Source organism: Prinia subflava, chromosome 27 (assembly GCF_021018805.1).
Source record: "Prinia subflava isolate CZ2003 ecotype Zambia chromosome 27, Cam_Psub_1.2, whole genome shotgun sequence".
Lineage (NCBI taxonomy): Eukaryota > Metazoa > Chordata > Aves > Passeriformes > Cisticolidae > Prinia > Prinia subflava.
Window position 1 is genome coordinate 1909548 of NC_086273.1, and position 22412 is coordinate 1931959.

A 22412-nucleotide genomic window follows, 5' to 3' on the forward strand; every position below is an offset into this window, starting at 1 on the left:
CCTCTGGGGGAAAAACCTTCTCCTCACATCCAAGCCAAACCTGCCCCGACTCAGCTCCAGCCGTTCCTGCACTCCTGTCCCTGGGCACCAGAGGGAAGAGGCTCCCACAGCCCCAGCCAGGGACCCGCTCCCAAGGCTCTTGCCAGGGCAGCCAGGGCTGGCACCAGCTGGGATGCTCGGTTTCCATGGGCCGGGCTTTAGGAATGGGATTCCCCAATTTCCTGCTCCTGCTAAAACCGTGCTGCTGCTCACTGCCCTCCAGCCTCCCCCTGAAAGTATAAAAGGCAAAGATGCCAGGCTGGGAGAAGAACAATGTACTGGGAAAAGCAACAAGATAAGGAACAAATGGGAACAGAAAAAATATTGATAACAGAAGGAGTTAGAAAAACAACATACAGAGAAAACTACAACAACTAGTGGCTCTTCCTGGCCATGTATTTCTTCCCGTCTTGAAAGAACACCCTTCACCCTGGGGAAAAGAGAATCCCTTTCCTGCCCCTCTCAATCATTTGAGATGAGATCAAATACAATGAGCCAATGGCCAGACCCTCCCGTTCTTTCATCTAACCTCACATCATTGCTAAGGGCAGGGAGAGGGACAGGTGTCTTCCCAGCATGAGTTAAGGGAAATGTGGGTCACCAGGGCTCTTCCCAATGTGGGTCCTCTGATGGGGGATGAGGGTGGAGATGCACATGAAGCTCTTCCCAGAGTCGGGGCATTCGCAGGGCTTCCCTTACTGGTGCTGCTCATGGGCCACGAGGTCTGAGCTCTCGCTGGATCTTTTACCACGGTCCTGGCACAGGGTGGGTGTTTCCTCATCAGATGACCTTTGGATAAGTTTGGAGCCCTTCTTTGTGTGACATCTCTGGGGCTTTTCCTCCTCATTGGATTCCTGCACTGTGGAGCCGCTCAGAATGGCCTCTTCCATGAGGTTCTGCTGTGGGGATTTGACCTTCCTGGTCTCCATCCTCAGCTTCTTGTCTGGGGGAGGAAGAAAAAGGAAAGGATGGGATTTGCCTCTGTGCCAAAGAGAAGGGGAGGTAGATCCCCCCAGTGCATCCCCGGCAGGACGGCGTCGGCAGCGGGGCTGTCCTGCAGCCGGGGGCCATGCTGGGCTGGGAGATGAAGCAAGGGAGAGGGGGAAAGGGACAGTGACTTTCTCTACACCTGCCTGGCTGTCCTGGGGCATCTTCCTCTTATCCACAACCTAAACCAAAAAATTAAAAATTAAACTAAAAATGTGGCAACAGAAAAGAAAAACAAACCACAGAGTCAGAATACAGCCTGACACCCGGTTACTCTGGCTGTTGGTAGCAGTTCAATCAAATCGTGGCTGCAGTCCTCCTGGAGTCACAGATGTGGCTTTGATCTTGTAGAAGGGTATAAATTTCCTCTGAAGGTCCAGTTGTGGTGTAGATGGGTCTGGTGTTCCTCTGGGAATCCAGTGGAAACAAGCTGCTTCTGGTGTTTCCCATCTCAGATTATATCCAGGTAGGAATGCCTGGCTCCTCCCTGTGGGTGGAGCATCTCACAATGGGATGGTGAAATTTAATCAGTCATGCAGGGAGACTCAATGGCCCATTAACAGAAGATATCTCCCTGAAGGGAGGATGGGTCATGGAAGAGATAAAGAAAACTGCCCCACCTGGTTTTAACAATTGGCCCATTAAAAGAAGAAACCACCCCTAGGAGAGGGGTCATAGAAGAGATAAAGGACACTGCCCCACCTATATTTAAAATATGGTAATAAAATATCTACTTTTAGTTCCATCTTTCATTGCAACCTAAGACAGGACCCCTGGCTCCTTGCCCAGGCTCTCTCCAGAACACGCCCAGGCCAATGCTCAGCACAGAAAAGCCCCGTCAGCAGCCCCAGGCTGGCCGTGGGCAGGCTGGGGGCAAACAGCATGGCTGGGGCTCTGCAAGGTCCCTGGGGGAGACGGGAAGGAGCAGCAGAGCAGAGCCTGATCCATCCCCACTGTGCTGGACACCCCAGGCCAGCGTCCCACAGCGGCCTCATGCACCTGCCAACAACATCCCCCGTCTGCAGCCCTGCAGCCTACAAACCACTCAGGTTTGTGGTGGCCTCTGCAGTCAGCCACAAAGTTTGTTCCCATCAGCTGGGAGTTTCCTGTGCCCCTGCAGACGTTTTTGCTCAGAGCCAGCACTGCTTGGCAGCCACCCCTAAACTGCCCTGAGCATTTCCTTTGCTTCACTTTGGCTTCCTTTCCTCTTCCTGCTACAAATTTCTTCCTCTTGCCCACCTCTGTTCTCACCCTTGCAATCAGCCCATCCCTGTGTCCTGGGTTATGCAACAATGTTTATTCTCTTTTTCCATCTGTTCAAACTGCTTGGGGAGATGTTTTCTTTATCTCTTGTATGACCCATTCCTCATAACTCCAGGGGGGAGGGGGTGGGTGCCTTCTGATAATGGGCCAGCTGTTAAAACCCAGTGGAGCAATGTTCCTTATCTCTTCCACAACCTGTTCTCCCTCCAGGGGGAAAATCTTCTGGTAATGGGCAATTAAGGCTCACCACATGACTGAAACCATTACATCATCCCATTGGGAGATGCTTCACCCAGAGGGGGGAGAAAACCATTCCTACCTAAAAAACCCTGAGATTCAGGAACAGCAGGGTATCCTGTTTTCCACTGGATTGCAGAGGAAGACTGGACCCATCTCACCTCCACTGGACCCTTTCTACAGGATCATCTCTACTCCAACAGAACCACATTTGTTTTTCCAGGAGGATTTATTTGGACTTCTCCCAACACCCTGACGAACAAGGTGACTGCTCGTTTTCTGACCCTTTCATGGTTTCTCGGATTTTTGCTCCTTTGCTTGTTTTTTTGTACTACTACATTTGTATTTATAATATTCCTAGTAAAGAACTGTTATTCCTGTTCCCAAATAATCACCTGAAAGCCCTTAATTGCAAAATTATAATAATCTGAAGGGAGCGGGGTTTACATTCTCCATTCCGAGGGAAACTCAAGCTTTCCCTGGCAGACAATGTTCTTCCAAAACCAAGACACCCTGGTTGCCTTTCCTCTCTGGCCCCAATCCCCATTTCAGTTCCTTAAGCTGGCACCATGGGAACGTCCCTTGGGGAGCAGGGTCATCCTCCAAGTGCTGCAGGAATTGTCTGCAGGCTCCTGCAGGGTCTCCTGCTGCTCCCTTGCCAGAGGCACCACAGGCCAGGGGGGCACATCTGGGCTGCTGTGTCTGGCTGTGGGGCTCCCTGCTCTGGGCAATGAGGAGGGGCTGCAGAGGCTCCCCCCATTCCCAGATTTCCCTGCCAGCCCTGCTGGTACCAGGCAATCCCCAGGTGCCTCTGGGCTGACAGTGCAGCCCCTGAGCCGGGCAGAGCAAGCCCCACCACGGGGGGACCCTGCATCCTCCGCTCCCTGGGCAGCCGCGCCCAGCCCCGGGCACAGAGCTCCGCCAGCCCCCGCCGCCCCCTCCCCAGGGCCCCCGGGGACCCCCGCAGCCGGGGCTGGCTCTGAGCGAGGCGGCCCCCGAGCCCGGCTGCGTGGCCAGGGGGGCACGGGGAGCCCGGGGCCTCTGTGCCAACGCTTCCCCCGCTCTCCCTCAGCCTTTGCCCGTCCCAGCCCGGCCACAGCCTGCATGATCCCCTCGCAGCCCGGCCACACAGACCCGCCTGAGCCAGGGGCCCACGGGCCGCCCAGCGCTCCCCGGGCCGCCCGGGCCTGGCCCCGAGCACAGAGCTCTGCCCGGGGGGCTCCCGGCCCAAGGCGGCGGCTCCGGGCCCGGGCGGCCGCTCCCGGCTCCCACAGCCCGACTGGGGCCGCCCTGCTGCGCACATTTCACATAAAAAACATTGCCCGTATCCACCCCCAAAACACTAAAATCCCAACCAGCCATCACCCCACCACAAAAAATCATGCAAAAACCAAACCCACAAACCAACCACTTCCACCCTGTCCTCCTGTGCCTTCCCAGGGACCCCAACCCCGCAGGAATGCCCCCGGATCGGGACAAAAGCTGCTCCCCTGGAGGCACTTGGAACACCCACCGGCGGCCCGGCCCTGGCACACGGCTCCCGGCAGGTGCCCCGCTGTCCCAGCCGGGCCTTTGCAGCAGGGAGGCTCTGCGGGACCCCCGGGCTGTGCCCCCTCCCAGGCCCTGCCCGCCCCGGGGCTGACCTTCAGCCCGGGCTCTCTCGCTGTCCCGGCTCCTGCAGAGTCCCCGCTCACAGTTCCTTGGCCCCTGGGCTCTCCTCTGGGGCTCGGAGAACAGCCACCAATGGAACCTTGGCCTGAAAAGGAACCATTTTGGTGCTCCCTAGCCAGGAAAGAACCCAAACTTTGTTCTTTTGGCCTGGGTGCAGAGACCCCCTGGGCTGTTTTCTGCACACAGTTCCAGCCCTCAGCTTTTGCTGAAGGAGCTGCCTACAAATGTCACACTGCCAGGCCCTGTCCTTGCTGTCACCTGCTGTGGCTGGGCATGAACAGAGCTCCTGCCCTTGCATTTCCAGCTGCTGTGCAACCAAAGCTGAGGGATCTGGAGCTGCCTGAAGGCAAAACCTGCAACATGAGCCTCTCTCTCCAGGGGGAAATCTCCCCCTGCTGGTCCAGCCCGTGGCAATGCTGCCATTCTCTGCTGCTGCTGGGGCACTGGCGGCTCTGGCTGAGCAGGAAAGGTGACCCTGAGCCAGGAGATTTCCTTGGCTGCAGCAAAGCCTGGGCACGCAAAGACCTTCCTGGCACTGTGCCCTGGGCCAGCAGGGATTGTGCTACCAGAGCTGACCCGAAATTTCTTCTCCCAGGCAGCTTGAGGACACCGAACATGGAGAAGGCAGAGCTGACTGTCAGCTTTGCACAGTCCTCCAGAAGGATCCTGTGTGTGAAGCAGCCTGAGAACAGGGTTTGTGTGTCAGGGCAGGGGAATTCAGAGCCCTTTTCTCCCCCGGGTTTTTAGGGTCTGCACTTGCAAAGGCCCTGCAGCTGCCAAAGGGGCCTTTTTCAGTCAGCTGAGAACAGTTCTACTGAAAGCCTGTCTAAACCTGCTTTTCCTGCAAATGTGCCCAATGAATGCTCATTTTTGCAGCCCCAGGTCTTGTCTCCACACAGGTAAGAGAACTAAAGGATGGAACAGCTATGCTAGGGAGAAGATCTTTTCCTTGTTTCTTTTTCTTGTTTTTCTTTTTGGGTTTTTGTTTGGTTGGTTGGTTTTTCTTCTTTGGTTTTAGGTTTTTTTTTTTGTTTTGGAGGGAATTTTTTTAATCTTTAATATATATGAGTTGGTGATTTTGCTTTTGTTATGGGTTTTCTTGTTGGTGATGATTTTTTGGTGGTTTTTTTTGTGGTGGTTGTTGTGATTTTTGTTCTTTAGTTTTTTTATTTCTTGTTTTTTGGGGAGTCTTTTTCTTTTTTATTGGAGTGGGTCTTTTTGTTCAGGTATGAAGTTTTTTGGGTTTTCTATCGGTTTGGTTTTTTTTTTTTTTTTATTAACTCCCCCTGGCAGCTCTGGGCAGAGCTCTGTAACTGCATCTGACACTCAGCTGTGGCACTGTGGAGGTGGCCAAGGGGACCTTCCCTGAGCTGTCTGCAGAGGAACCCTCATCAGCCCAGGCTGGGGTGGTCAGTGGCCGGTCAGCTCTGTCCAGTGGACGTGGCTCTGGACACTTCCCTTGGAGCGTTTCCATGGAGGGAATGCTGGGGCTGCCACCACTGTGGTGTCACAGAAAGGGGAACGCTGGGGCTGCCACCCCTGTGGTGTCACACAATCACAGAATCACTGGGTTGGAAGAGACCTTCAAGATCATTGAGCCCAACCCACGTCCTAATGCCTCAACTAAACCACAGCACCGAGTGCCACATCCAGTCTTTTTGCAAACACATCCAGGGATGGTGACTCCACCACCTCCCCAGGCAGACCATTCCAGGACTTTATTATTCTTTCTGTGAAAAACTTTACCCAATATCCAACCTGTATTTCCATTGGCTCAGCTTAAGGCTGTATCCTCTTCTTCTGTCAGTTGCTGCCTGGAGAGAGAGACCAACCCCACCTGACCACAGACACCTTTCAGGGAGTTGTAGAGAGTGAGAAGGTCACCCCTGAGTCTCCTTTTCTTCAGGATAAACAAGCCCAGCTCCCTCAGCTGTTCCTCACAGGGCTTGTGTTCCAAGCCCCTCACCAGCCTCGTTCCCTCTCTGGATGTGCTCAAATGTCCCAACGTCCTTCCTAAACTGAGGGGCCAGAGCTGGACACAGCACTCGAGGTGTGGCCTCACCAGTGCCGAGTACAGGGAGAGAATGACCTCCCTGCTCCTGCTGCCCACACCATTCCTGGCCCAGGCCAGGAGCCATTGGCCTTCCTGGCTACCAGGGCACACTGCTGGCTCATGTTCAGTCACTGTCACCAGTGCCCCCAGGTCCCTTTCTGCCTGGGCACTGTCCAGCCACACCGTCCCCAGCCTGGAGTGCTGCAGGGGTTATTGTGGCTAAAATGCAGGACTTGGCACTTGGAGTTGTTAAACTTCATCCCATTGGACTCTGCCCATCCATCCAACGATTCCAGGTCTCTCCCCAGAGCCCTCTTCCCTTCCAAGAGATTCACACACGCTCCCAGCTTAGTGTCATCTGCAAATTTACCAATGAAAGACTCAATCCCCTCATCCATGTCATCAATAAAAATATTGATCAGAGCTGGCCCCAGCACAGACCCCTGAGGAACACCACTGCTCCCTGGCCACCAGCTGCATGCAGCACCATCACCACCACTCTCTGGGCCTGGCCATGCAGCCAGTTCCTAACCCAGCACAGAGTGCTCCTGTCCAAGCTGTGGGCTGCCAGCTTTTCAGGAGTGTGCTGAGGGACACAGGGCCAAAGGCCTTGCTGAAGTGCAAACAGACACCATCCACAGCCTTTCCTGCATTCACCAGGCGGGTCACCTGCTCATTAAAGGAGAGCAGGTTGGTCAAACACGACCGACTCCCTTTACCCCTCCTAAACCCACGCTGGCTGGGTCTGACAGCCTGGCCATCCTGTAGGTGCTGCATGATGACACTCAGTAGAAACTGCTCCATTCCCTTACTGGGTACTGAGGTCAGGCTCACTGGCCTGTAATTACCAGGATCCTCCTTCCCACCCTTCTTGTGAATGGGAGTCACACTGGCCAGCTTCCAGTCCTCTGGAACCTCACCAGGGAGCCAGGACTGTTGGTGGATGATGGAGAGAGGCTTCACAAGCTCATCTGAGAGCTCCCTCATCACCCTGGGGTGGATCCCATCTGGGCCCAGAGATTTATGAACATCCAAGGGGCTCAGCAGTTCTCTGACTGCCTCCTCCTGGGTAACAGAGGCACCAATCTGCTCCCTGACACCCCTCTATGATCCACACTGGGAAATGGCCCCAGGAGTGTGGGGAATGTGGGAAGGGCTTCAGCTGCAGCTCCCAGCTGGTTTCAAACCAGCTCAGATCTCCTATTGCATCAGCAGATTCATAGAGGGGAGAGGCTCTCTGGCTGCCCCGACTGCAGGAAGAACTTCAAGCACAACTCCACCCTCATCAAGAACTGGCACATCCACACTGGGGAGAGGCCCTATGAGTGCAGGGAATGTGGGAAGAGCTTCAGCACAAGCTTCAGCCTGATCTGCTGCCAGAGGATTCACACCAGGGAACAGCCATACGAGTGTCCCCAGTGTGGGAAGAGCTTCACCCACAGCTCTCACTTGACCAGACACCAACAGAGCCACCAGTGAGGGAAGCCCTGCGAGTGCCACAACTGTGGAAGAGCTTCCCACACTGCCCCAACTTCATCCCCCCTCAGAAGACCCACACTGGGCAGAGCCCTGGTGATCACATTCACTGTCATCCATGCTGGGAAGACACCTGGCTGGTTCTCCTTTTGGTCTGACCATAATTTTCTTCTGATTTCACTCCATCCCTTTAAAACATCCAAAACAGGACCATAAAGGAACAAATTGATCACGGATGTCAAAAGTCCCGCCATTTGAGGGGGAATTTAGGGTTTGGGGCCATATTCTGGAAGATCTGTGGGTTCTTGGGGGATTTCAGGCAGCATTCTCCATGTCTTTGCATTCTAAAACCCAAGATAGATTTATCTGTCACCTCAAAACAACTCAAACCCACTGAAAACAACTCCATATTACCCCAAAGGCCTCAAACCCACCTCAAAAGGCCTTCTTCCCACCTCAAAAAACTCAGTCCCATGCCAAAATAACTTAAATTCCACAGCCTCCAGGGTGAGATGGAGGTGGAAGGAGATTGGGAGAAGTGGAATCCAAATTGCGGGTGTGGGATCAGGATTGTGTGGGACTGGGCGGGTGGGATGTATTTTGATGGTTAAGAAAACTTTCAAAATTATTGCTTCCTGTCCTGTTCATTTTCCATCAGTTGCAGTTTGTTTTTCAGAGTGCCACCTTCTCAGCTGATTGTGTTTGTGTCCTCCTTTCTCTCCTGCCTTCCTCTGCCTGCTCTTTTTCTCTCCCAGTGTCTCTCCTGACACAGGGCAGCTCCCACCAAAGGCTCTCCCCGTTTTAATTCCCAATCCATGAGCTACAACAACCATGGGTGTAGTTATGAAGGCTGGCAGTGAAATGTCACTGTAAGACATTGCTCCACTTGGCTTGTGGCTCCTTGTTAAGAGCTTTCCCTTCAAGAGCAGGAACATCTTTTCCTGGCTGGGATCTGGGACTACAGACCCTGGCAGTGTGTGCCATGGATCCCAGAGGGGCATTCCTGAGGCTCCCAGGGTGCTGCTCCTGCCGTGCCTCCCAAGGAGCTGTGCAGGGCCAGGGGACAAGGTCCAGCAGCTGTGCTGGTTCTGCAGTGCCACAACAGCCCCTGGTTCCAGGAGTTTCCACACTTTCAGTAGCGGTTCCTTGGTTCCAAGGATGCCCTGCGGTGCCACAAGGGATATTTGGGTTCATCAAGTCCTTCAGTGTCACAATGGCCTGCCTGGTTCCAGAGATTCTGGAGTGTCCCAAGGGATTCCATGAATGGGCAGTGTGACAATGGACCATGGACTCTGTGCAGCCCTGCTGGGGCACCATGGACTCCTTGGTTCCAGGAGGTTCCAGTGCTGCCACCACGGTCTCCTTGGACCCACAGTGTCACAGTGGCCCACTGGATCCACGTGGCCCTGGTGTGTCACAGTGGGCCCTTGGTTCCAGGGGACCCCAGGGTCACAGTGGGCTCCTTGCTTCCATGTCCCCCCTCAGTGCCACAATGGCCCCTTCATTCCATGAGGAACACAAAAGCTTTGTAGGAACATGGAGCAAATCCTGCTGAACACACCTGGGAACATCTGGCTGCTTTCCAAAGAGAGGTGAAAGGGGAGGATGGCACCAGCAGCTTCCATCTGCAACAGAGAGCCAGGGAGAGGACGGGGACAGAGAATTCAGCTGAAAGACTCCGAGAATTCTGCTCACAGAGATCATTTCTGCTCACACTGTGCCTTGAAGCAAGGTGACATCATTCCAGGCAGCCTGGACTGAGCAGGTGGGTCCAGAGTGAAGTTTGTTGTTCAGGAAACACACTCAGGCTTTTCCATTCTTTCCTCACAAACAGGAAAACTTCTCCTGGGCTTGTGCAGGCAGAACCCTGAGGAGAGCAGGTGGGACATGGTGCAATGGGCTGGGACATGGAGCTGCAGAGCTCAGGGGACAAGGTTCTGATGCAGGGCACAGGGATGTCAGTCCCAGGTGGGCCATCTCAGACATGGTGAGGCTGTGGTAAGAAGCAGGTTGTCCAACAGGGTCAGCCTGCAATGGGATCATCCTTCTCTGTGCCCATACCTTAGAATGACACATTCAGCATCAAGATCACCTGGGGAAGGCCTTTATCAGCTCTTCCCTGAACTGAAAAATAAAAAAAATATTCACCTGATTCAAGAAAAAGTCATGAGGTGCAGTTTGCAATATTCCTCGTTAAAAGAACTCCAAACCCAATCCAATCAGCTGCACAAGCCCTAGAGACTTGAAGACAACTGAAGGAAAAGAAAGAGCCCATGAAGGATTTCTGTATTTTAATAAGCCCTGCAGTGGATTTGGGGCTGAGTCCAGGACCCTCAGGCACTGAGAGAAGGTTGGAGAAGCTGCTCCAGGAGGCAGAAGCCAAACTCCAAGTCCCTTGGAGCATCAATGGGCCCCAGTGAGGGCAGGGACTGCCCAAGGCTGCGCAGGCACTGCTGAGAGCAGATCCTTGAGGCCAGGAGTGCAGGGAGCCCAAGGCTGTGAGCAGGGAACTGCAATGCTGAGCAAGGCCTGGGCTGGCTGCAGGGAGCACAAAGGCCAAGCCCTGAGCCCAGGCTGGGACAGCAGGGCCTGTCCCTCACGGCTGCCTCGGGGCTCTTTGTGGGGCAGGGATGGCAGGGGCAGCAAGGACAAATGTCACCAACCTGTGGGACACTGCAGATCCTGCTGGAACCAAGGGGCCAGGGTGACCCTGTGGGAAGTTGTGGAACCAAGGGGTCACTGTGGCACTGCTGGGGCCCACGGAACCAAGGGGCCAGGGTGACTCTGTGGGGCTCATGGAAACAAGAGGCCATTGTGAGCCTGCAGGGCTGCAACACCCCAGAACACTGAAATGCTGGGGGAACCAAAGGTTCCTTTACTTGACTCTGGAGCTCAGGAGAAACACCAACCAGATATTCTCAACATGGACAGAGGCAGAGAATATTCTTGGCAGGAAGGGCCCCACAAGGATCATCAAGTGCAGCTCTAAAGTGAATGGCCCACACAGGGATTGAACCCACAGCCTCGGTGATACCAGCACCGTGCTGTAACCAACGGAGCTAAGAGGGCACAATGACACAACATTTTACTGGCAAAATACAGACAGTCAGGGAACTTGGGCAAAGGGCTTAACACAACATGCAGTTCAACTTAAAACTCTTATCATAGCATTAACTTCATTTAACATAGAAACCTTTAACCCTGAAGATCTTAAGTTTCCCAAAAATGTTCCAGGAAAGGTAAGCAGGATCAGAAGAAGAAGAAACAGAGAACAACAGCAAGACAGCTGATCTATAGAAGGACACACATACAGGTACCAGCTGCTCGGGTTCCAGCGTCGCTCACACAGGAACCCCAGGAGAAGGCAGGAGCCACACCATGGGCTGGCCTCGTGCTCCGGCTTTTAAGGGCTATGGGCCTCTATGGGCCCGCCCCTTGGGTGGGACTTCCAGTGTCTTGTCCAATCAGAGCCAGGGTAGGAAGCAACGGCCTGTCTGCCTCTCATCTTCCTTTGAGACACTGGGACCATGTACTTTTCTTTCTTATGGGAAAAAACATCTATTTCAACCAGGCATTCATGGTCAAATTTGGGAATTTGCCTCCAGAATTCCCTATGGCCAAGGATAAATTTCCAAAAAAGGCTGCCAGGACTGTCAAGTCTGGCTGGTCTTGGTTTCCTGAGGGGGGGCACTCATGTGCCTGGGAAACACTGGGGCTCTGGGCTTTCCTTCCTAATGAAGAGAACTCTTCATCCTGTCCAGGCGCCCTCAGCCAAAACTGACATTTCACCTCCAAAATGCCCTCTGTCCAAAAATAGCCTTGAGATGAAAGATGCCAGGAGTGACAGGTCTGGCTGGCTTTGCCTTTGAGAGCTTCCTCTCACCTGCTTTCAAAACACTGCGGCTCAGTACTTGCCTTCCTACGGAAGTTTCCTTCTCAACGTGTACGTGGTCAAAACTGAGATTCCTCCGCCCAAATTTCATGTACCCAAGGATTCCTCCATGAAAAAAGCTGCCAGGACAAACAGGCCTGGCTGCCTTGGCCTCCAAGGAGGCACCTCTCTCCTCCTCTGCTTTTAAAACACTTGGGCTCTGTTCTTTCCTTCCTATGGCAAAGAACTGTCCTTCTTGTCAATGCAAAAATGGCCCAATATGTGTCTCCATGTCCGAAATTCCCTGTATCTAAGGGTTGCTTTCAGACAAAAGCTACCAGGACAGAGAGGTCTGGCTGGCCTTGGCCTCTGATGGCTGCTATCCATCTGGCCCTGAAACACCAGTGTACCGCGCTTTCCTTCCTGTGGAAAAGAACCGTCCTTCTCCTCCGGGTGTCCATGTCTGAAATTGGGATTCCACCTCTAAAATTCTGGATATCCCAGAGCTGATCCCAGACAAAATCTGCCAGCACTGTCAAGCCTGGCTGTCCTTGGCCTCTGGTGACTGCCCCTGCCACCGTGGGGCTCGGTTCTTCCCTTCCTGTGGAGATCACAGGGACACTGTGGGGACCTCATGGAACCAAGGGGATCCTTGTGGCACCCCTGGAGCCCATGAAACCAAGGGGCCACGGTGACACAGCGGGGCTCCATGGAACCCAGAGACCATTGTGACTCTGGGGGGCCTCATGGAACCATGGAGACCATTCAGAGCCTTCAGGGCCCCGTGTGACCAAGGGGACATTATGGCACCTCAGGGCCTCATGGATGCAAGGGACCATTGGGACACTGTGGGGCCCCTGGAACCGAGGGAACGTGGAACAGGTCTGGCTGGCTTGGCCTCCCCAGGGCCACCTGACAGGGCTGTCTGATCTTGGAATGTCAAGGGCAGCCTCTGCTCTGCTCCTGGAGCACCGGGGCTCTGTGCTTTCCTTGCTATGGAAAAATCTGTCCTTCTTTTGAGATGTCCAATGTCAAAATTGGTACTTCCCCGACAAAATTTCCTACATGCAAGGGTATCTCTCAGAAAAAACCCACCCCTCTCAGCTGGCCTTGGCCTTTGGTGGTCACCTGGAATATGCCCAGGAAACACTGGGTCTCTGTTCCTTCCTTCCTATGGAAAACAATTGGCCTTCTTGTCCAGGGGCTATGGCCAAAATAAGAATTTGGCCTCCTAAATTCTCTATAACCAAGGATTACTCCCAGAGAAAATCAGCCAGGACAGACAGGTCGGTCTGGCCCTGTCCTCTGGTGAATTTTCTCAGATTATGAGCAGAATGTTTTCCATTGCAAACACCTTGGAGAGGGCCCAGGGATCTTCCAATGTGAGGTTTGGAGGCCTCAGGCACATGAGCACTAGACAGGGACAAAGGAGCTCTGTGCTCCTTGGGATGGAGACTGAGGACAGTGGAGGAGAGCCATGAGAGTGTTTAAAGAGTGGTTTCAGAGATGGTGGATCCTTTTCACCTAGTGCAAAACAGCCAGAGAAAGAAAGAATTAATGCCCGGTGCAGCTGGGGAGGCCCAGACTGGACACCAGGAGAAAGGAATTTCCCTGCCAGGGCAGGGCTGTGGTGCAACACATCCCCCAGAAGGAGTCTGGAGCAGCCCAAGGCTCTGTGTGCCCAGGCAGAGGCAGGCAGGACACAGAGGTGTCAGCAAAGGAAGGGGCCAGCCAGGTGGGGCAGCCGGGGGATGACGACAGCCTGCAGGGACAGAGGCACAGGGCATGGACACCGTAGCAAAGCCTGGGCTGCAGAGGGCACAGGGATGGGCAGCAGCTGAAAGGCCCTGACACAGCCACCTCCTGCTGCACTTTGGCCATGGCTGCTGGCCCTGGGCCTGAGGCCAGGAGAGGACAAGTGACCCTTGCAGCCCTGGGGCCTCATTGCCTCCTTGTCCCTGCTCAGCAGCCTGGCAGGGGCTGCCCCATGGTGCTGCCCTTGGCATTGCACATCCCCACATCCCAGTGCTCCAGGAAGAGCCCTGAGCAAGGAGGGAGGGACAGGATCTGCCTTGCCAAGGGCTGGGGCTCAGGCCTTGGCATTTTGCATTGTGCAACACATCCAGGTTTGCTCAGCATGAGACACACCTTTCCCTTGCTTTTCTTAACCTGTCATCCCTGCCTCCAGTTCACTGCTCTAACTGGAACCTGGGGACACTTTCTCAGTCCTGCCTGTCAGCAGGACTCACTTAAACTAGAGGAAACCTCAGTGTTTCAATTTGACTCTGAATTCTTGACAAGTTTTTGATCCCACTCTGAGGGACTGAGTGTGCTGCAAACAGCACCAAAGGCCCGAGAGGGTCATTCAAGTCCTTGTGCTGTGTCTGTGCTGCTGAGCTGGGCCGGGCTCCTGGCACAGGGGCAGCTCCTGGCAAGGGCAGCGCTGCAGAGAGACAGCTCTGCCCAGGAGCAGCTCCTGTGCACAGCCCAGCAGGGCTGGGGCACTGCCAGGGCATCTCAGGGACACCAGCAGGGCACAGACAGAGCTCACAGGGGCTCAGCACGGGCAGGGGCTGTGAGATGTCCCAGAGGGGGCTGTGTCACAGTAGCACCTCTGTGGCTGTGTCACAGAGCCAAAGGGCAGCTGTGATGTCAGAGAGGAGCTGTGTGACAGCACAGAGTGGATTGTGTGAGGTCACAGATTGGGCTATGACATCACAGAGTTTGCTGTGTGAGGTCATTGAGCAAGTAAAATGTCATAGAGGGGAGTGTGTGTCATTGCAGAGCAGGCTGTGACATCATACTGTGGTTTATGAAATCATAGAGTGGGCTGTGAGTTCATAGAGTGTGCTGTGACATTAAAGAGTGGCTGTATGACATCACAGAACGGGCTGTGTGACATCACTGAATGAGTCGTGACATCACAGAGCAAGCTGTGACTTCAAAGAAGGTGGGTCTGTGACATCAGAAAGTGGGTTGTGACATCACAAAGTAGGTCATGACATCACAGAGCAGGCTGTGTGACATCAAAAAAAGGGCCTGTATGACATCACAGGGGTGGTGTGTCATCACAGGGTCTCTGTGACATCATAGGACCTGTATGACATCACAGGGGCTGTGTGACATCACAGGAAGCTGTGTGACATCATAGGGGCTGTGTGACATCACAGGAAGCTGTGTGAGGTCACAGGAAGCTGTGTGACATCACAGGGGCTGTGTGACATCACAGGGGCTGTGTGAGGTCACTGGGGAGGTCACTCCACCCCAGCCCCCCTCACAATCCCCCCAGAGGAGTCCAACGCTGCTCGTGCACAGCGGGGTCCCCTGTCCCCCCGGGTCCCCCCGTCCCCGGCGCCGCAGCCTCCCCCAGAGAATGTTCCACGAGATCGACCCCAGAGCCTGACACGGGGATGGGGGGACGGGACCCTGAGGGGTGGGACAGGGGGACAGGGACCCCCTGGCAGTGTCCTTGTGTCCCCCAGGGCCAAAGCCTGGGCCAGGGCTCCTTCACCCTGTTATGAACGAGGGGCTGAGAGCGCTTAAAAAATCCCTGGCAAGGGATCAGCAAAACCCAGATTTAATATTAAGGGACAGCACCACAAAGTTCCTTGGCAAGAGTCACTCTGCTCCTGACTGGACACTTCAAGAACACCAGGGAAACAAAGCAGCAACAAAACCAAACAAAATCCAGGCAATCAAACCAGAAATGAACCAAGAACTGTCCCTGTGTGTGTGTGTGTATGAGAAAAGGACAGTGAGGACAAGGAAAAAAGGAATACAGCCTAAAAGCTTAATAGAGTGCAAACTTAAAAATCACATAACTTATAACTTAAAATTACCCTCAACCTGATACCTTCAGCTTTGCAGGTTAGCAAAAGAACAGCACTTAACAGTATTTATCCTAACTTATAACCTATCACTTAATGATTTCACAGTGCAATAACAATTAACATTTTTGAATTTTGCTGAAAACTCAACTTAGCAAAAGAACAACTCTAAGCAGCATTTCACTTAGCTTACACCTCATGACTTAACCTTACTTCCAGGCCTGACTGACTCAGATCTCCAAGGCACTCACAGCCCTCAGGGAGCAGCATTTCTGCCCCATTCTCCAGGGCACAGGCACTCGTGTGTGCACACAGACAGAAAGAGGCAGTGCAAGGGAGCTGTGAGAAATTCCCCTGCAGGGCAGGGAAATGCTCCCTGCGGATGCTTTGGCATCTCCCCAGCGGGCCCAGGGTTGAGCCTGCAGGAGTGGGGGGCTCGGCCCCGGCCCCGTCGCTGTTCGGGGACCCCGAGTGCAGCCCACAGGAGAGTTCCCGGCTGGCAGAGGCCCCGCTCAGAGGGAGGGCGCTGGCCCAGGAGAGCTCCAAGGGCTCCTTCTGGAGCTGTTCCTGGCCCAAGAGAGGGGCTTTAGTCACAGCAATGTTTCATCCTGGCCACACTCGGGATCAGCAGCTTTCCTTGCAAGTGTGAGAACAGGCATGTTGAGCCACTGAGGGAACAGAAACAGTTCCCAGGGCTGCTCCTAAAGAAACCAGGAGCTCGTTGGGCAGCAGCAGTGCCTGGGAGCACACCGTGTTTGTGATGAGCTGCAGAGGAGCTGAGCCCAGGGGCTGTTGGCCAAGGTGAGGCTGAAGGAGCATTTCTCAGGTCACAGGGTGGGCTGAGAAGGGGAGGGGGGAATGCACCACCACAGGGCCCCATGGAACCATTGTGACACCATGGCATCCCACGGAACCATGTAGAACATTCTGACACTGTGGGGCACCATGGAAACAAGGATCCATTGTGACACCGTGGGGCCACATGGAACCAAGGGGACCATGGTGACACTTGGGGGCTCCACGGGACCAAGGGAACATGGAACAGGTCTGGCTGGTTTGGTCTCCCAGGGGCTACCTGGCTTGTCCAGCTGGCCTTGGAATGTTGAAGGTCTCTTCTCATCTGCTACTGCAGCAATGGGGCTCCCTGCTTTCCTTCCTGTGGGAAAGAACTGTCCTCCTCCAGGCACCCATGGCCAGAACTGGGATTTCACTGCCAAATTTCCTTACATCCATGGGATTGTTCCCATAGGAATGTTGCCAGGACAAGTCTGGCTGGCAGTGGTTTCCTGAGGGTCACTTCCCATCTGTACCCAAAACCCTGGGGAAGGCTCCTTCCTATAGGAAAGCACTGCTCTGCTTCTCCAGGTGTCCATGGCCAGAACTGGGATTCCACCTCCAACATTGCCTCTTGGGAGAGACTGGAGGAGATTGTTGGCTGGAAACGTTTCGTGTGTGTGTGGGAGGAAGGGGCAGGTCCAGCCTTGCCCTGCCCTGTAACCCCAGCACTGCCCTGCCCTGTAACCCCAATCCCCCCAGAGCCTCCATCCCAGCCCAGCAGTGTCTGCCAATCCCTGGCACACCAAAGGCAAAGCTCCACAGCCACCTCTGCAGCCCCCAGTCCAGCCCCTGAGTGACCAAATGACCCAAAGTCCCACCTGGGGGAAGGGCCCAGGAAGAGCAAGGGGTATTTAAGGCTGACCACAAGGCAAGCACACATCTTGACCCCACCTCCTCTTGGAATTTCCATCTGAACACTGCTGGAATCCAGGAGTTGGTAGCTGTGTGGGTGCTTCTCTAAATCTTTTTGATCTTTCCCTCTTTCTGTGTATTTTTCTTTTAATGCCCTCTTCTTGCTAATTTTGATTAACTTCAAATTGAGCCGGCTTAGAGTTTGTGAAGTTGAATGGGCCAAGGTAATCCTTTGAGAATTGTGGGTTTTGGTGATTGAATGTAATATTAAAACTTCTGCTGAAGTTTCTCTGATTTTCTGAAGTTGCCATAAAGTCTGTTCTGTTGTTTTAAGCTCCTGAGAATCTCTTGTTGGTATTTTTAACGTGTTTCCAACTCAGAGTGCACAAACAATTTTATTTCTTTGGAAAAATATAATTGAGAGAGTTGTTTGGGGGATGTGAGTCAGAGCTTGTCTGTCCTGCTGGGCACAGCCCAGGCAGGGCTTTCACAGCCACACTGCACACTCCATTTCCCACCTGGAGCCGCTGGTGCCTCTGAGTTCTGCTTGCCCAGCCCCAGGGACGCTCTCCTTGTCTGCCCATTCCCCCACGGTCTCTGGGCAGGGATGGCCTCAGTGGGGGCTGTGACATCCTCAGACACTTCGAGGCTGCTGCTGGATTTGACTTCTGCAGAGGCTTGTTCAGCCTGCAGCTCTTCAGTTCAGGAATTCAGTGCCCCAGGGCTCATTAACATTCAGAACACCTTAACAAGCCAAGCCTCTGGGAATAATTTGATTTAGTTTCAAAAAAAAATGTGGTTAATTAAGAAAATTTCAGAAGTGTATTAAAAGTGAAAATAAAATATTTGAAAAGACAGTGAGACAACAATTTTTAGGTTCTGTTTAGGTATTTTTCTTGTTAATACATTGATATGTTCAATTTCCAATTGACATTGAATCCAAGTACCTCCTCATGCAGTTTGAATAGATATGAAAATCAAGACCCTTCATGGCTGACAATCAATCAGACTCTGTCCCTACCCTCACCCCACCATTTCCCCATCCCAGCCCTGGCACACAGAGCAGCCTTGTGCAAATCTGAGCTGCCTCCATCCCAGGCTGGACCTGCAGCTTTCAGCTCCTTGGCTCCAACTCCCACCTGCTTTCCTGGCAGAAGGAGCTGCCCCAGACACAGAGGGATGTTCATTTCTTGTCAGACAACAAACCCAAGGGAAGGCACAGATCCAGAAAATGCAAAAGTCATTCTGCTCCCTGGCTCTGCCCTGCACCTGATCCCCACAGCCTCTCCTGTTTCCTTCATCCCCGCACTGCCAGGGACTTTCTGGGACAAGGGAGCTCTGCTCTGGCTGTGGAGGGAGGTCCAAGTGCAGCCACTGGAGTGGGAAGCACAACTCATCAGGTTTGTGTCCTTTGAGGGACCAGGAACTGCTGAGACTTGGACGCATAGAAAAGTTTCTCTTCATGGCTCACATAAAAAATGTGAACATGATAAAATTTAATAAACACCAAAACACTTCCCTCAGCTCCTTGTGACATCCCAGCAACATCTGGCATGTCTACCCACAAGGGATTGGATACAGGAAGAATTTTAGCCAAAGACATAAGAAGACGTGATATAAAAGATAAAAATACAACCAAGATGCTGACTAAGGAGTTATTGAAACTTCTGAAAGATTGGGCAACTCCCTGAAGATCAAAGCTTGAAGCCAGTCAAGGGATACATATTGGAATGACCAGAGAATAGGTACAGGAGGAAACCTGGGAGAACAGGAAGGACATAGATCCAGCAGCTGTGCATGGAGATGTCCTTAGACATGGCCATTTAAACAGAAGAACTGGAAACATCTGAAGGTAGAGCAAGAGGAAATAATAAACAGAATATTGATGACATAAGTTGATAGGAACATGAGTATTTCTCCTTTGGATATCAGTACACTTATTGGAAATTCCTGATCGTGGTGGGAAAACTTTTCATTTCATTCAAGATCTCTAATGACCTGGATAGTAAAAATGTGCTTGTATATTAGGAAATGTACAAGTATTAAAACCTGGACCCCTTTCCAAGCAGATATCAGTTGTGTCCCCATGAACAGGCAGTGCCACTTGTGCCCTGAGGTGCCCAGCTGGGATTGGCATCAGAGAGGAGCTGAGCAAGAGCAGAGCACCTTGCAAACTGCAGGTCCCTGACAGCCCTGCAGGGCTCCTGTCCCATAAACATCTGCTCTGCTCCAGTCTGGAACAGGGACCAGCATGGTGCTGGGATCATCAGAGAACTGAGGGGTGTGCTGGAATTCAGTGCTCCCCATCCCGCAGCAGCCCTGCCTTTCCCTCCTCCAGCCTTGGTCTCCAGCACAGCCATGGAGGCTCTTTGGGCTCTGGACTTTTCCTGCAGCCCCCCAGGGCAGTGGAGCTGTTCCTTTGGCACAGCCAGCCCTGCCCAGCGCAGGCAATGCCCAGCAATTCCCTGTCTGTGCCTGGCCTTGCTGCCAGCCCCGGCAGCGGCTGTGGGGCCCCTTTGTGCCGCGCTGGCCCGGCCGTGGTGCCACAGCCCCTGTGCAGGCCCAGGGCAGGACAGGAGCCCTGCGGGTGGGAACGGCCCCTGTGCCGGGGTGCCACAGCAGCCCTGGGGCTCTGTGCCCCACGGCCTCCCTGCTGGGCAGCCTCTGCCAGCTCCTGCACAGCCCGGGGCACCTGTGGGCCTGCACACACAGCCCTGCCCCGGGCTGTGCCGGGCTCTGGGCCAGCAGAGAGGCCGGGCAGGGCTGGCCATGGCCGGGAACAGGCCCTGAGCCCCGCAGGACGATGGAGCTGGGCCACAGCCAAAGTGCCCCGCAAAGCTGGGCCCAGCAGCCAGGGCTGCCAGCGCCTGGGGACACAGGCTGGCCATGACAAATGTCCTGGTGTTAGAAATGAGACACTTGACACGGCCAATGTATGAAGCAGCAATTCAATTTTATGATTAATTAGTTAACATGTAAAGTGTGAGCAAAGACAGTGCGCTGGGTACAGTGGAAAGATTTTCCCTTCCGACTGCACACCGATTGCTGGACTTGCTGGTTTTTTATTGGTTATATTCACACATATTCATAAGCTTTTCTCAGCAGTTTCTGTTTCCAATATTTAACATCATTATTCAATACCTATTGTGGTCTATTTTAAATTTCAATATTCCAGGATGTACTTCCAGGATATGTATTCCAGGTGGTGGGGTCCAGCTTCCAGATGTGGGGTCCAGCTTCTATTTTCCAGGTCTATCCATCTTTGATAGTGATGTTCAGTTTTCCTTTTTCAGGAACCATAAATCAGCAAGCTGAAGTATTTTCTTCTGTATCCAGAATGGGTTTTTTTAACCTGTCTGCGAGAAAGTCTTTTTACATTCTAAAACTACAGTTTAAAATTCTTTAATATAAAATAAGCTTCCAAAGTTATAATTCAAAGACTCTTCTTACGTATCAGCTTGGAATTTAAAATAGGTAATTACAAGCAAAGTTTGTTCAAAAAAACCTTCTTCCATGCTTTCCTCAGTTGTTTATAAGAACTCATTTTTGTAACTGTCCCATGACTGTGTCCTACAATTACAATTACACAGATTCTTTTCATTTCCCTGACATGAAACACAACTTTGTATTTCACACTGGGCCTCCTCCCTGCTCTGTCTGTGCCACCAAGGGCACAGAGCAGCCTCCTCTCTCGGCCACTTGCCTGTTTTCACTGCCTCCCCCAGGCGCTGGCCCTGCCCCACAGGCCCAGGACTGAGTGCTGGCCCTGCACGCTCACACGGGCTGAGATGGACACTGATGGTTTCTCTGGCAGGCTCTCCCAGCCCAGCCCAGCTCCCTGCAAGCTCTGCCAGCTGCCCTGAGCTCTGGGCAGCACCAAGGGCCTCTCCCCAGCACAGCCCAGCCGGCTCTGGCCCTACAGCTCTGCTCAGGCCAGGCTGCTCTGGGCAGGGCCCCACGGCCTCAGCCCCTGGCAAGGGCACAGCAGCAGCTGCAGCTCACACAGGACTCAGCCCCAGCCATGGGCACGGGGCTGGCCCAAGGCAAAAGGAGGCTCCCTGTGTGCCCTGCTCCCCTGTCCCTGAGGTGCTGAGAGCTCTGCAGCCCCTGCTGCCATCCCATCTGCCCAGGCCAGCACAACAGACCCGGCCTTGGGGACCTCCAGAGCTGCTCCTGCTGCAGGCCCAGGGCCCATCCCAAAGCTGGGGCAGCCACAAAGCTGTGCCCATTTCTGTTCACTGCTGCTCTGATGAGGAGATTAAAACATAGCAAAAATATTGTTGCAAGTTCATTTATTTCCATTAAATAAAATGTGAGTTGCTCATTTATATGAAGTTTCTGAATGTCAAAATATGGAATATTTTTAAATTGGAGGGGATAAATACCATTATTGCTTTGAAGAAAGCAGCATCAGAAGTGGAAGATATATACATAAGGAGAGTATTGGCCTGTTATGATGTGCACCGGTAGCCAATGACAGAAGGAAGCAGGCAGTCCATGGTAGCTGAAAAGGATCCAGATGCATCCAGATATCAGTCCCCTGAGAGCTTTCCTGAGCTCCTGGTTCCTCAGGCTGTAGATGAGGGGGTTCAGGGCTGGAGGCACCACTGAGTACAGAACTGACAGGGCCAGATCCAGGGATGGGGACAAGATGGACGGGGGCTTCAGGTAGGCAAAGAGGACAGTGCTGAGGAAGAGAGAGACCACGGCCAGGTGAGGGAGGCAGGTGGAAAAGGCTTTGTGCCGTCCCTGCTCAGAGGGGATCCTCAGCACAGCCCTGAAGATCTGCACATAGGAGAAAACAATGAACACAAACAACACAATAATAGCGTGGCACTGAACATAATAAGTCGAACTTCCATTAAATAGGAGTGTGAGCAAGAGAGCCTGAGGATCTGTGGGATTTCACAGAAGAACTGGCCAAGGGCATTGCCATGGCAAAGGGACAGGGAAAATGTGTTGGCCGTGTGCATGAGAGCACTGAGAAAGGCACTGGCCCAGGCAGCTGCTGCCATGTGGGCACAAGCTCTGCTGCCCAGGAGGGTCCCATAGTGCAGGGGTTTGCAGATGGACACGTAGCGGTCGTAGCACAGAATGGTCAGCAGTTATGCAAATATTCTGCAGTTAAAATGTCATGCTGTGAGCAGACCAGAACAATGCAGCATCCTCACCACACAAGGAGAACACATCCACACCTCACCAGCTGTCTCCTTCTGCCCACATCTTGTCCCCCAGTGCTGGCAGCAGCTCCCAGGGCTGGCTGAGAGCTGTCCCTGGCAGGCAGCAGAGTCCCTGCCCC

At 53.3% G+C, this 22412-nt stretch overlaps 1 pseudogene; it reads right to left on the reverse strand.

Moving 5' to 3' along the window:
• Positions 1-734: 734 nt before the first annotated feature.
• LOC134562322 (olfactory receptor 14J1-like) lies at positions 735-22203 on the reverse strand (annotated as a pseudogene).
• Positions 22204-22412: the final 209 nt, after the last annotated feature.